The sequence below is a fragment of the Schistocerca nitens genome, chromosome 2 (genome assembly GCF_023898315.1).
Source record: "Schistocerca nitens isolate TAMUIC-IGC-003100 chromosome 2, iqSchNite1.1, whole genome shotgun sequence".
NCBI lineage: Eukaryota > Metazoa > Arthropoda > Insecta > Orthoptera > Acrididae > Schistocerca > Schistocerca nitens.
Genome location: NC_064615.1, coordinates 772,446,923 through 772,461,182, shown reverse-complemented (window position 1 = coordinate 772,461,182; position 14,260 = coordinate 772,446,923). Strand labels below are relative to the sequence as shown.

At 41.2% G+C, this 14,260-nt stretch overlaps 1 protein-coding gene and 1 pseudogene across 1 annotated transcript in view; one reads left to right on the top strand and one right to left on the bottom strand.

Moving 5' to 3' along the window:
• The window catches only part of LOC126235318 (uncharacterized), a 29,285-nt gene that overhangs the window by 1,241 nt on the left and 13,784 nt on the right, over nt 1-14,260 (top strand). The gene's annotated exons all lie outside the window — the stretch shown is intronic.
• On the bottom strand, nt 2,449-2,566 carry LOC126237792 (5S ribosomal RNA; annotated as a pseudogene).

The window sequence follows — 14,260 nt, the reverse complement described above, 5'->3', positions numbered from 1 at the left end:
AATAAATCAGAAAAAAAACAACAGAGAAATATATGTGTGAAATAAATTAATATCGTCAATCATGCGAGTAATAGAAGCACAGAAAACTTATAAATGCCATACAGTTTAGCGCCTGCCGAAGTCGTAATACTATAAAACAGCGTTAATATGTAATAATAATTATTATATCTAACGGTACGACTGCCGCAAAGTGGAGATTTTTGGCGGAAAGAAACAATAATGTAACGCAAGAACGAGAAAATCAAACAAATAATAACGTATAAGAAACAGTGCCATTAAATTTGGAGCAACCGACGCAGAAATCATAAAAGAAAAGACTATGTACAAAGGGATCGATCAGACCTGTTAATCAAGGATTTTGATGAGTTTTAGGTTCGTTGTGGAGGGACCTGTTCTGAATTCTCAGCGGATTTTCAGCGACGGGCCCTAGTTAGCGCCAAAATCAATTTTGAAGTTTTATACGTACCTCCTACTCCCGTAGTGTCAGTAATGTTTCTACCAAGCGAGCGCAGTGAAGCGGATAATTTTCAAACCTACCATGCTGGCGCAGCATGGGTTGCAATATTGACCATATACTTTTTTTTTGCACAAAAAATCATTAAATAGTATATGTCGCTCAAAACTATTCAAAAATAACAATTTTTGCCGTAGTAATTTCATTAGTAAATTAATCATTACAGGAAAGTTTTTGCAAATCTCTATTCTGTTTGCTACAGAATAGATAACAGAATTGTCTTAATCGCTACCGCTTGCATTGCTTGCTGTGTTAGAACAGAATTCCGGATGATACTTGTCGTAGAAGCAATCGAAACAAACGTAGAGCAATACGCACATTTTGCAACATCTACTGCCGTGCAAGCACAGATTTTTCAGATCAGGTACCGGCAAAGACAGTTCATTTAGTAGTAGTAGTAGTGGTAGTGGTAGTAGTAGTAGCTTTATTCATCCGTAGATCTCTTTTTACAAGTATATAGGACATAGAGAAATTCAGGAATATCTTTCTTTGATTAACTTGTTGCGAACAACTCGTATTTGAGCATTCCTGTGAAAGCGTGTGTACTATAGTTGACACAGAATTTGAAAATGTATTTTTATAGAATCTTCACTTGAAGCAAGTCGGAAACAATTTGAATTTTTGCGTGACCATTTTAACCTGCCTGTAAAAACAAACATCATACTGTTGGCAAAGTGAAGTACATTTGAGTGGAGATAATTTTTATAGTGTAGCTGCCCTGCTGACATGTAGGTTCCACGGATTCATGAGGTTGTCTCCATACTCGTACACGTGCATCCATTCGATACAATTTGAAACGAGACTCGTCCGACCAGGCAGCATTGTTCCAGTCATCAGCAGTCCAGTGTCGGTTTTGATGGGTCCAGGCGAGGCGTAAAGTTTTGTGTCGTTCAGTCGTCACCAAGCGTACACAAGTGGCCTTCGGCTCTGAAAGCCGACATCGATGATGTTTCTTTGAATGGTTCGAACATTGACACTTGACGGTCCAGCCTTGAAATCTGCAGCAATTTACAGAAGGGTTGCACTTCTGTCATGTTGAACGATTCTCTTCAGTCGTCGTTGGTCCCGTTCTTGCAGGATCTTTTTCCGGCCGCAGCGATGTCGGAGATTTGATGTTTTACCGGATTACTGATACTCACTTTACACTTGTGAAATGGTCGTACGGGAAAATCCCCACTTAATCGCTGTCTCGGAGATGCTGGATCCCACCGCTCGAGCGCCCACTGTAACACCACGTTCAAACTCACTTACATCTTGATAAGCTGCCATTGTAGCAGCAGTAATCGACCCAACAACTGCAGCAGACATTGATTGTCATATACAGGCGTTGCTGAGCACAGCGCCTTATTCTGCATATTTACGTATCTCTGTATCTGAATACGCATTCCTATATCAGTTTCTTTGGCGCTTCAGTGTATAACTGATACTCCTCGATGGGCGCACCGTCAGTGCGGATGCACATTTACGTTCGGCCTACAGCAGGAATTTAAAAATCAGCGACATTGGAGGACACAGGTGGCGATTGCGAATAGGTTGCGCTAGGTGGAAGTGTTTTTCAACTGGGAAGGTACCGAGATAGTCCCGCGCTGTGGTTAACGCAACTGCATACTAAACAAAAGATCGCAGGCTCGAGTCCCGATCAGTCACACACTTTTATTGTCGCTGCTGATTCTGCATAAACTTCCAACGTAGCTGGTATTTGTAGTTCTTTTCCTTTCGTTTCGCCCCTCTCTCCGTCCTAACAGGCCATGATGGCCCAACGGTACCGACGGGCCGCCGTGTCATCCTCAGGTCATAGGCGTCACTGGATGCGGAAATGGAGGGGCATGTGGTCAGCACACCGCTCGCCCGGCCGTATGTCAGTTTACGAGACAGGAGCCGCTACTTTGAAGTAGCTCCTCAGTTTGCCTCACAAGGGCTGAGTGCACCCCTCTTGCCAACAGCGCTCGGCAGACCGGATGGTCACCCATCCTAGTGTTAGCCCAGACCGACAGCGCTTAACTTCGGTGATCGGACGGGATCCGGTGTTACCACTGCGGCAAGGCCGTTGGCTTTCATCCCTCTGCACTTTCAATTAACGTGAAGTGAGGCATATATCAATGTCATGACGTATTCTAACTTTGTTAGCTGAAGCTACCTGTTGCAAAGTTTTACTTCTCCCTTACGGAACCAAAGCGAAATGTGTGTCCGTGTGATTTGTAGTTTCGAAGTTGCAAAAGAAAGTAATCAGTGATTTCGGAAGACACGTGACAAGTGGTTGTCATTTTTCCAGACCTATGTACGACGCTGCAGAGGCTTCGCTGCTGCACATTAAATCAATTTCTTGCTCTTCTCCTGCATTCACCAAAGAAGTCATTTATTTCCAACACGGCTGCCGAAAATTGTGTGTTACCATGTACAGTCGGGGATAGAATTCGCGAGACCCCTCAATTTATAAATGGTTCAAATGGCTCTGAGCACTATGGGACTTAACATCTCAGGTCATCAGTCCCCTAGAACTCAGAACTACTTAAACCTAACTAACCTAAGGACATCACACACATCCATGCCCGAGGCAGGATTCGAACCTGCGACCGTAGCGGTCGCGCGGTTCCAGACTGAAGCGCCTAGAACCGCTCGGCCACAAGCGGCTGGCCCTCAATTTATAGGTATGCTGAACTGCACAGCTTTACTGTCTGTTAAGACAGCATAAACTGCAAGAAGGCCAGGTGCTATCAACTTAATTTTTCAAGCATTAAGTCGAAATCTACTCGAACATCATCAGACTGTTGTAGGCAGTGTGGCAGGCTATACTGCAGCTGATTTATTTATCTCTGGTGTTTATCTGCTGTGGTCAGTGAAACAACGAGAAAACGCTATTTAGCATGCACTTCATTAATGCAAATGAATTGTATCTTATTCTGTTAGTTTTACAAAAAAGGTACTATTTAACAAAAAAAATCCATATTGTCACGAATCAGCAGGATAATACGCACCTCCGGCTTCAAAACAGTCTGTCTCTACGGTCGCGCCACAGCCATAGTGAAGTAGTGTTCAGGACGGCCACTAAAGTACGCAGATGTAACGGTAAGGTTAGACCATAATTAAATCTAGTTACCAAATCATTCAGCACCACAGTTAAGACAGTACAGTTGCAGAAAGAACAGTTGTTACAAGTGTGCAGTTCGGGAGGTTATTCATCTTTAGATGTGGAGGGCACAGAATCAAGGTAGCGACAACATTTATGGGTGAGAAATTGTCTTAATATTTCTTCACTGATTGACGATCTACTTGCTAACGACTTTTTCACAGAGCAGGGAAAAATCTTGCCTCCAAAGAGATTGGAACCGGAAACTAACGCAGTCTCCCGCTTGAAGGCGAACGTGTTACTACTAAGCTCACATACAACTGTAGCATACATCATTCTCTTGTCGTCCCAATGATTACTAAGACGTTGAATTCGCAAAGTAATTGGCGAAGTAAGCTGCATTTCTTGTTGAAACCAGCTTCCTGAAGTCAAACCATAAATCTGCTATCTTCATGTCGTCCCTTAAGTGCGAATAATACAGAATATTTAGTCTCAGTAACAAGAAAATATCGAGCGAATGTACGAGGATAATTCTGAACCAAATTAAGTAAATCGACGATCACATAGTTGTCAAATGTTTCCTATAACTTTTCTAATTCTCTATTAGACTGGCGACAGGCAGGATGCGTTTGCTCAGCCGATGTGTTTTTTGAGCTAGCTGGTGCCGGCTGCCACTGCAAGCACTGAGAGCAAAAATACATTGTATATACTAATGAGTTTTATTTGCATTTTTCTAACTACTTCTATAACTGGATGTAAATCGTAGTTACGAATAATATCCAGATACACCGACTGCAAATCGAATATAAAGAGCATGGGAAATTATTTCTGCGGTTCTCCTCTTCTGTAGCTGTCGTAGGTGTTTTCGTTTTTCTGCTTCTAGCAAACTGGAAATTAAAAAACTCATTCACTAGGAGCGATTCGCTTTTTTAGCATTCCCAGAGGTTACTAACATTATGTGTAAATAAAATTCATTTGAATATACTATACTTGAAAACAGTTTCCCTTGTTAAACTCTGCATTGGCACCACTTCTAATACATAATACCACAAATGAAAAGATAACATAACCCTGCTTGTGGATGTTCATGTTTGATAATCATATTTCACATGCTGCAATTAACATATAGTTTAAAATCACGAAAGCGTACTATGCAGGAGAATTTTTTTCCAGTGATCTAAAAATAGAACTCGAAAGCTTCGAAGATAATTAACCAAGTGAATCATTGCAGTGCAAGTTCGATTACAGATCCTGACAGCTTGAAAGGTGAAGCAGTCGTAATGATAATGTGAAAAAAAGGAACAAAACTTGCCTGCAGTAATGTGCTGAATATGTAATTCTCGACGAATATTGTCGTACATTCTATAAAAACTATAGACACGAAATATATCGTCTAATTACAACGATTACAGTATAACTGCTGGTGATACTTTGCCAACATTAGTGAAAAGAGCCTGATGAATGCGCTTCTCAATTTTCGGGCAGCTTAAGACAGAGAGGAACGAAAGTAACAAGAAGAGGTTACCCTAGGTGAGCGTGGCACGGAATTTGTATGCAGCTTCTCGCATGTGGCCCATTTTGCTTGGCAGCTTATTTCCGGTTAATACATACTGACGAACCCTCTAGGCGATCATAAGATACATATCTGTATTATCGAAGTGTAATTGTTAAAACGGACTGCTATTCTAAATATTACGTCAATTGTGGATGGATCCGACTCAGTGAAGAATGTTAATTGTAATTTCATTTCATCTTGGAGACCACTGGATAGGCTTAATAATCCCTTAAAATAGTCGCTGTGCACATCAACTTGTCTCCTAATACAATTGCTCATCTGCTTTTGCTTACCTAAAAACTTCAGCTCACATAAATATAGTAAAACAAGAAGCACACCTCAATTTTTGCATCACTGTGGAATGACTTGAAAACGTTGAACATTGGAAAGGCAACGAATTTAGATGAAATGAGGTTGATTAAATAAATTAAAGATTTCGAGATGAAACCTAAATCAGTTTTCCAGTTTTGAAATCGCCTGTACCCACCATCTGAATAATTCAAATACTTGTAATTGAAGAACGTTTCGAGTCGTTTTCAACACTTTGGTATCTCAAGGTCGAAATGAGGAGTATACATCACCCGATACTGGCGTCATCCAGCATCCAGCCCTGGTACGACCCAGTCTCCAACTAGCAGCCTAAATGCGACTTATTTTAGATATTGTCAGTGTTCTTTAGCTTCAACTCATATATTTCATGCGTGTTTGTTTATTTATCAGACAGAGTTCCGGGCTTTATTAACTGTGTAGTGCAAAGAACCGCTGTTTGCACTGCACGAGACATTTGCTTTTGCGTTTCAAGAGCCACTTGTAGTAGTTAGATCCCCCAGGCGAGTGATAGCTTTCTAGCAGCAACAGCGCATTAGAGGACTGTGAGTTGACACAGGTTCACATAATGGCTCTGAGCACTATGGGACGTAACATCTGAGGTCATCAGTCCACTAGAACTTAGAACTACTTAAATCTAACTAGCCTAAGGACATCACACACATCCATGCCCGAGGCAGGATTCGAACCTGCGACCGTAGCGGTCGCGCGGTTCCAGACTGTAGCGCCTAGAACCGCTCGGCTACTCCGGCCGGCAGCTTCACATAAAAAGCGACTTGCTTTACATTTCGTCAATTTGCTTTAGTTTCAACTCCTACATTTCGTGCGTTTCTGTGTATTCATGAGGCAGTCTTTAGTATGGAGAGGAATTACGGTTGTTGTGATCAGATGCGAGCCGAGTTGGTGACCCGTTGCTCACAGCTCCAGGTGGCATTAGCTTCGGTCACGCAGCTTGAGGCTGTTGCCAATGGCTATCACATGGGCCGATTGGTCCTCTGCTGTGGTCGACCTGGATACTGCGTGCACAGAGGTTGATTCCTCACCCGTGGTCGAGTGGGAGGTCGTTCCAAGATGTGGCTAATAGCGAAAGAGTTTCTGAGGGGCCGATGGGAGGGCCTGTCCGGTTCATATCTGTGGCTGACAAAAGTCCCTGAGCCAGATAAAGTCGCTTGCCTAGTTCCAGATGAATCCTCAGGGACTGCAAAGTCTGGGCGTTTACAGAGGGTGGGATTACTGGAGCTCCAAAGTTAGGTGCGTAATGGGGCCACTTAGGGATATGTCTGCAAAGGAGGAGAGGGAATCCAATGTGCTCACTGTGAGAATATCGGGGGGAGTCATTCCAGATGTGAAACGGGTGCTTCCAAATGCCATTAAGAGCACAAGGTGCAGCCAGCTGCAGCTGGTGGCTCATGTTAGTTCTAATGATGTGTGTCGCTTTTGATCAGAAGAGACTGTTTCTGGTTTCGAGTGGCTGACTGAAATAGTGAAGGCTGTAGTCTTGCTAATGAGATGAAGGCGGAGCTCGCCGTCTGTAGTATCATCGACAGAACCGAATATGGTCCTTTGGTACAGAGCTAAGTGGAGAGTCTGGATCAGAGGCTCAGATGGTCCTGCGACCGCGTAGGTTGCATATTTCTCGACTTGCGCCACAAGGTGGTGGGTTCTTGTGTTCTGCTAAATAGGTTAGGATTCCACTACACGCAGAAAGGGGCTACACTGGTAGCGGGGGCTGTGTGTTTAGGACTGGGTGTTGTTTTTTTAGGTTAGAGGGTCTCGAGAACTTAAAAGGGGCTTCAGTTCCAAAGGGTGCGGGAAGTATACAGGAAGAGGGTAGACTAGGAACAATCAGTATTGTTGTTGTAAACAATTGTAGCTGTGTTCGAAAAGAAGCAGAGCTCCAAGTGTGAACAGAAAGCACTAAATCTCAACTAGTTCTAAGTATGGAAAGCTGGCTAAAGCCGGAAATAAGTTAAGACGAAATTTTTGCGAAGGACCTAACTGTGTTCAGAAACGATAGATTAAGCTCAGTTGGTAGTGGAGTGTTTAGTGCTGTCAGAAGTAATTTACCTTGTAGTGAATTTGAAGCAGACAGTTCCTGTGAGTATGTGTAGAGGTTATACTTAACAGACGGAGTAAATTAACAATTGGTTCCTTTTACCGACCCTCCCCCCCCCCTCCCTACTCAGGTGATACAGTTGCTGAACAGTTCAAAGAAAACTTAAGTATCATTTCAAACAGGTACCCACTCATACAATTGTAGTCGGAGGAGACTTTAGTCTAAACTCGATACGCTGGCGAAAATACATGTTAAAAGTAGGTTAGACATAAAATGTCGACCGAAATCGAACTGTATGCCTTCTCAGAGAATTATTTTGAAAAACTGGTTCAGGAGCTCACTCGAAGCGTTAGTGGTTGTGAAAATGTACTTGACCTGTTAGCAACAAATAATCCTGACCAATTAAGGAACATGACCGATTTTTTTTTAAATTTGTGGTAAGATCCTATGGGATCAAACTGCTGAGGTCATCGGTCCCTATGCTTACACACTTCTTAACCTAACTTGAGCTAACTTAAGCTAAGGGACAACACAGACACCCAAGCCCGAGGGAGGACTCGAACCTCCGACGGGGAACATGACCGATTCAGGGATAAGTCACCACAAGGTTGTGACCGACCACAAGGTTGTTGTGGCTAGACTGAATACTATAACATACAACCCCACCAAAAATAACGCAAATTACTTGTTTAGAAAAAGCAGATAAAAATTCGTTTGATATCTTCCTAAGAGACAGCCTCCACTCCGTCCAATCTGACTATGTAAGAGGAGACAGTCTTCACTCCTTCCAATCTATGTAAGATGTGCTTTAAATACAAACGAAAAATATCTTCGGCAGTTGAGAGATATATACCAAATAAATTAATAAGAGATGGCACTGATGCTCCAAGGTACACAAAAGAACACTATTGCAGAAGCAATGAAGAAAGCATGCCAAATTAAAAAATAAAATAAAATCCCCAAATTGGCGCTGTTTTAGAGGAGATCGAAATTTGCCGCGAACTTCATTGTGAGATGCTTTTAATACGGAACGGAACGCTGTCTCGAAATCTGGCAGAAAACTTAAAGTAAAGTGAGTCCGCTCATATGTAAAGTACACCAGTGGCAAGACGCAATCAATACCTTCACAGCGCGATGTTATTGATGACAGCACCACTAAAGCAGAGTTACTAAACACGGGTTTTCAGAAATACTTTTACAAAAGAAGGCGAAGTAAACATTCCAGAATTCGAATCTAGAACAACTGCCAACATGAGTAACTTAGAAGTAACTTGATTTAGCGAAGCAGCTTAAAAAAGACTTAAGAAATAAATGATTCCGGCCCCTATTGTATACCAGCCAGGTTCCTTTTAGAGTATACTGGTACAATAGCTCTATACTTAGTAATCATATACAACTGTTCGCTCGTAGAAAGATCCGTACCCAGAGACTGGAAAGTTGCACTAGTTACACCAAAACCCAAATGGGAGTAACCCGATGAATTACAGGCCCATATCACTAACATCGATTTGCAGTGGGATTTTGGAACATATACTCTGCTTGAACATTATGAATCACCTCGAAGGAAACAATGTATCGACAAATAACCAACAGCCGGCCGCGGTGGTCTCGCGGTTCTAGGCGCGCAGTCCGGAACCGTGCGACTGCTACGGTCGCAGGTTCGAATCCTGCCTCGGGCATGGATGTGTGTGATGTCCTTAGGTTAGTTAGGTTTAAGTCGTTCTAAGTTCTAGGGGACTGATAACCACAGCAGTTGAGTCCCATAGTGCTCAGAGCCATTTGAGCCAAATAACCAACACCGACTCCGAAAATACCGCTCTTGTGAAACACAGCAAGGCCTTTTTTCTCACAGAGTCATGAGTGCTATCGACAGCGGACGTCAAATTGATACCATATTTTTAGATTTCCAGATTTTTAACCCCGTTCCTAACAAGCTACCCCTGCTTACCTGTGAAGTGTCGTCTCAGTTGTGTGACTGGATTCTTGATTTCCTGTCTGAAAGGTCACAGTTCATAATAATTAACAGCAATTCATCGAGTAAAACAGAAGTAGTATCTGGCGTTCCCCGAGAATGTGTTATAATGAGCAGTCCTCTTAGATTATTGGCAGATTCTGCTGTCATAGATCGTCATGTTACGTCATCTGATGAACAGAACGAATTGCAAAATGATTTAGACTATATATCTGTGTGGTGCAAAAAGTGACAATTGACTCTAAATCATGAAAACTGTGAAATCATCCATACGATCACTAAAAAGAACCCGTTAAATTTCAGTAACACGATAAAACACACAGATTTAAAGGCTGTAAACTCAACTAAAAAGTTATGGATTACAATTACGAATAAATTAAATTGGAACGAACACATAATAATGTTATTGTGAGGAAAGAAAACCAAAGACTGCGATTTATTGGCAGAAATGTAATAGGTTTACTAAAGAGACTAGTTACACTGTGCTTGTCCGCCCTCTTTTGGAGTATTGCTGCGACGTGTGAGATCCGCTTTAGATAGAATTGACGGAGGACATCGAAGAAGTACAAAGAAGGGCAGCTCGTTTTGTATTATCGCGAAATAGGGAAGAAAGTGCCACGGATATGGTACAGGAATTGGGATGGCAGTCATTAAAAAGAAAAGCGTTTTCCGCTGCTACAGGACCTTCTCATTAAATTTCAGTCACTATGTTTCTCCTCAGAGTGTGAAAATATTTTTTGGCGCCTGCCTAAATGGGGAGGAGTGATCATCATAATAAAATTTTAAAAAAATCCGAGATCACACGAAAGCTTTAAGTGTTCACTCTGTTCCAGAGTGGAACGGTAGAGAAGTAACTTAAAGGTGGTTCAGTGACAGATCTAGATGTAGATTTCATCGATAAGCTCATCATTTATTAAGTTTCACGAGGACAGTCAAAAAGAGAGAATATAGAAGTCCACAGATCACAGAAAATGAAACATGTCAATTTCCGCAAAATCAGTAGGGGTTAATCTTACGTTTGTTGGTTGGTTGATTTGGGGGAGGGGGCAAAACAGTGAGGTCATCTGTCCCATCGGATGAGGGATGGGGAAGGAAATTTGCCGTGATCTTTCGAAGGAACTATCCCGGCATTTGCCTGAAGCGAATTTTATTTTAACAAGGCGAATTACATCATAGTAGTTCTGAGGCATGCAGTGTCCGGTGATTAATTTCGATTGTATGTTAGTTTCTCAAGACTGACATTTTGGATCCGTAGGAATTGGCCGATTTATGTTTCTGGTGCGGGAATACTGTAGGAACTCCATGTTGCATGTGTGGGCCTGGAGTTCCATCAGCAGATTCCTGAAACTACAGCTCACAAGGAGGAACTGCAATAGACCGCTCTCTGAGACAGTCGAAAATTCGCTTGGTGAATGGAGGGCGAAAATAAATGGACACCTATTTTGTCTCGGGTGCCAACAATCGATAGTTTCCGAGAAAATGATAAAGTTTTGATGCTGCTGCACCACACGTGATGTTGTATCAGGTGGGTTGGTAGCGTAATGACTGACCCCACAGGTTCGAATTTTTGCGCTCTGTATTCAAATCGAATGTGATGTTATTTTTTTCGCTTTGTTGTCGAGGAAGTCTGTGACAGATACAGTGGAATAACTTATAAAAGAAACGAACTTTTTATACATTACAAAAATTAGATTTTATCATCACTTTGTAATGGTACTTGAATTACGTAACCATTACATCACCTCACCTCAACCTCTCGATACCAGCAATATTCTACTATGTTTCTGTAAAGTAGTTAACATATTTCTGAGACAACATTCAGATTTGATTTCATTAATGTAGAGGTACTTTGATACATCGATATGTTTATGTTGCAATGATATTATTCTTATGTGTATTCTTTCTTTTGTCACTATGATCTTTGACGTACCTGTAACTCTGATTTTTGGGCGCGTAAGCGGTTATTATAGGGAGTCAAGTCTTGGTCGTCATACTGAAAAGACGCAAATTGTAGTCAGTTTATGAAATGTGAACTTTAACAGTGAGAAGATATTTTCAAGTATGTTTTATATTGTGGAGTGATGGTGCAACAAAAGTAATAAAAAATTGTAACTTGAATTCAGAGTGCTGATTACTTTTTTACATCACCATTGTGCTAACTTGCAAAAGCTTAATATTCAGGAATGGTTGTGAAGCGCATCTATAAAACTTTTGAATATCGCAGAGTAACACCTAGGGGTAATTCCATCTCAAATCAACCAACAGTCTGAACCTTAATATCTCAGATATGGATGAATTTTTTCCCATGTAATGTACCCACTAACACTAGTTTAAATTTGAAATTTCTAATTTTTCTGAGCTTTGGTTTTTGAGTTTCAAGGGTTTAAAAATTTAAAAAAAACTCTGTTTTTGACCAATCGATGATTGTTTTAAAATGCTGTAGCTCAAAAACTATACAACCTAGAGAGCTCAAACTTGCACCATTGTTTTCCTCTAAAAATTCCCTTCAATTTGATATGTAACATGACTATGCTACCTAAACCTGAAAATTTTAAACTATTCCAAAAAACATTTTTTGGAATTTCCAAAATACATACCCTCAGATTTTTTCATAAAAATTGTATGTGTTGTGCAGTCTGACTGACTACCTGCATGCAAAATTTAAAGATGGGATCTGAATGGGTTCTTGTATAAAATAATATTTCACTATCGAAATACACACTAGTGAGGTGAAAAGCAGACTATTTCTAGGCTATGAATACTGAGGTAGGCCTATGTAATTCTAACAAACTTAAATTATTATGAAACTTCCTAGCAGATTAAAACTGTGTGCCGGACCGAGACTCGAACACGGGACCTTTGCCATTCGCGGGCAAGTGCTCTACCGACTGAGCTACCCAAGCACGACTCACGCCCCGTCCTCACAGCTTTACTTCTGCCAGTATCTCATCTCCTACCTTCCAAACTTTACAGAAGCTCTCCTTTTTATGCAACATTACCCTCTTAATGGTTCTGTACCCTGTAGATCTACAAGTGAAAAAGCTCTCACGTGCCAATCCCCTACTATTACATTTGCACACTTTCATAGTCCTGTAACAGTGGTTGACTATGGCTGTGGATTTAATGTAGACATAGATCGTTTCGAAGCCGAAAGTGCGTATTATCAAGCTGATTCGAGACAATTTGGAAATTTCTTTATTAAGATTTACTTTTTTGTTAAGTTAACATAAGCTGTAATTCATGTGTATTAGTACAGGCATGCTACGCAAATAGCTTTTTCTCTTTAGTTTACTGATCGCAGCAGATAAATGTAAGAGATATATTAATCAGCACCAATACAGATTGCCACATTATCTAAAGTAGTCTCACAATGCTGGGACACTTTTTCGACTTGATGCTTGCAGACAATATGTTGGTGCACTCCGTCTCCTTGCATATTATGCTGTGTTAATAGACAATTATTTCAAATTCTAAAGGTGGCAGGGGTAAAATGCAGAGAGCGAAAGGCTATTTACAATTTGTACAGAAACCAGATGGCAGTTATAAGAGTCGAGAGACATGAAAGGGAAGCAGTGGTTGGGAAGGGAGTGAGACAGGATTGTAGCCTCTCCCCGATGTTTTCAGTCTGTATATTGAGCAAGCAGTAAAGCAAACAAAAGAAAAATTCGGAGTAGGTATTAAAATCCATGGAGAAAAAATAAAAACTTTGAGGTTCGCCGATGACATTGTTATTCTGTCAGAGACAGCAAAAGACTTGGAAGAGCAGTTCAACGGAATGGACAGTGTCTTGAAAGGAGGATATAAGATGAACATCAACAAAAGCAAAACGAGGATAATGGAATGTAGTCGAATTAAGTCGGGTGATGCTGAGGGAATTAAATTAGGAAATGAGACCCTTGAAGTAGTAAAGGAGTTTTGCTATTTGGGGAGCAAAATAACTGATGATGGTCGAAGTAGAGAGGATATTAAGTGTAGACTGGCAATGGCAAGGAAAGCGTTTCTAAAGAAGAGAAATTTGTTAACATCGAGTATAGATTTAAGTGTCAGGAAGTCGTTTCTGGAAGTATTTGTATGGAATGTTGCCATGTATGGAAGTGAAACATGGACGATAAATAGTTTGGACAAGAAGAGAATAGAAGCTTTCGAAATGTGGTGCTACAGAAGAATGCTGAAGATTAGATGGGTAGATCAAATAACTAATGAGGAGGTATTGAATAGAATCTGGGAGAAGAGGAGTTTGTGGCACAACTTGACAAGAAGAAGGGACCGGTTTGTAGGACATGTTTTGAGGCATCAAGGGATCACAAATTTAGTATTGGAGGGCAGCGTGGAGGGTAAAAATCGTAGAGGGAGACCAAGAGATAAATACACTAAGCAGATTCAGAAGGATGTAGGTTGCTGTAGGTACTGGTAGATGAAGAAGCTTGCACAGGATAGAGTAGCATGGAAAGCTGCATCAAACCAGTCTCAAGACTGAAGACCACAACAAGAACAAGACAATAAAGCTCTGCAGTTCAGCATAACGATAAAGAGAGGAGTCCCAGAAATTCTGTCAATGTCCGCATGTTCAACACTTTGAAAGAAGGCAGGAAGGAAGATCGGCTTTAACTCTGTCAACATCGAGGTCATTAGAGAGGAGCCCAAGCTCGGATTGTGTCAAGGATGGGTAAGGAAATCGGCCGTACCCTTTCAAAAGAACCATCCCGTTATTTGCCTCGAGCGATTTAGGGAAATTCAACACTTTGATCTACACGCTATATGTATTCTGT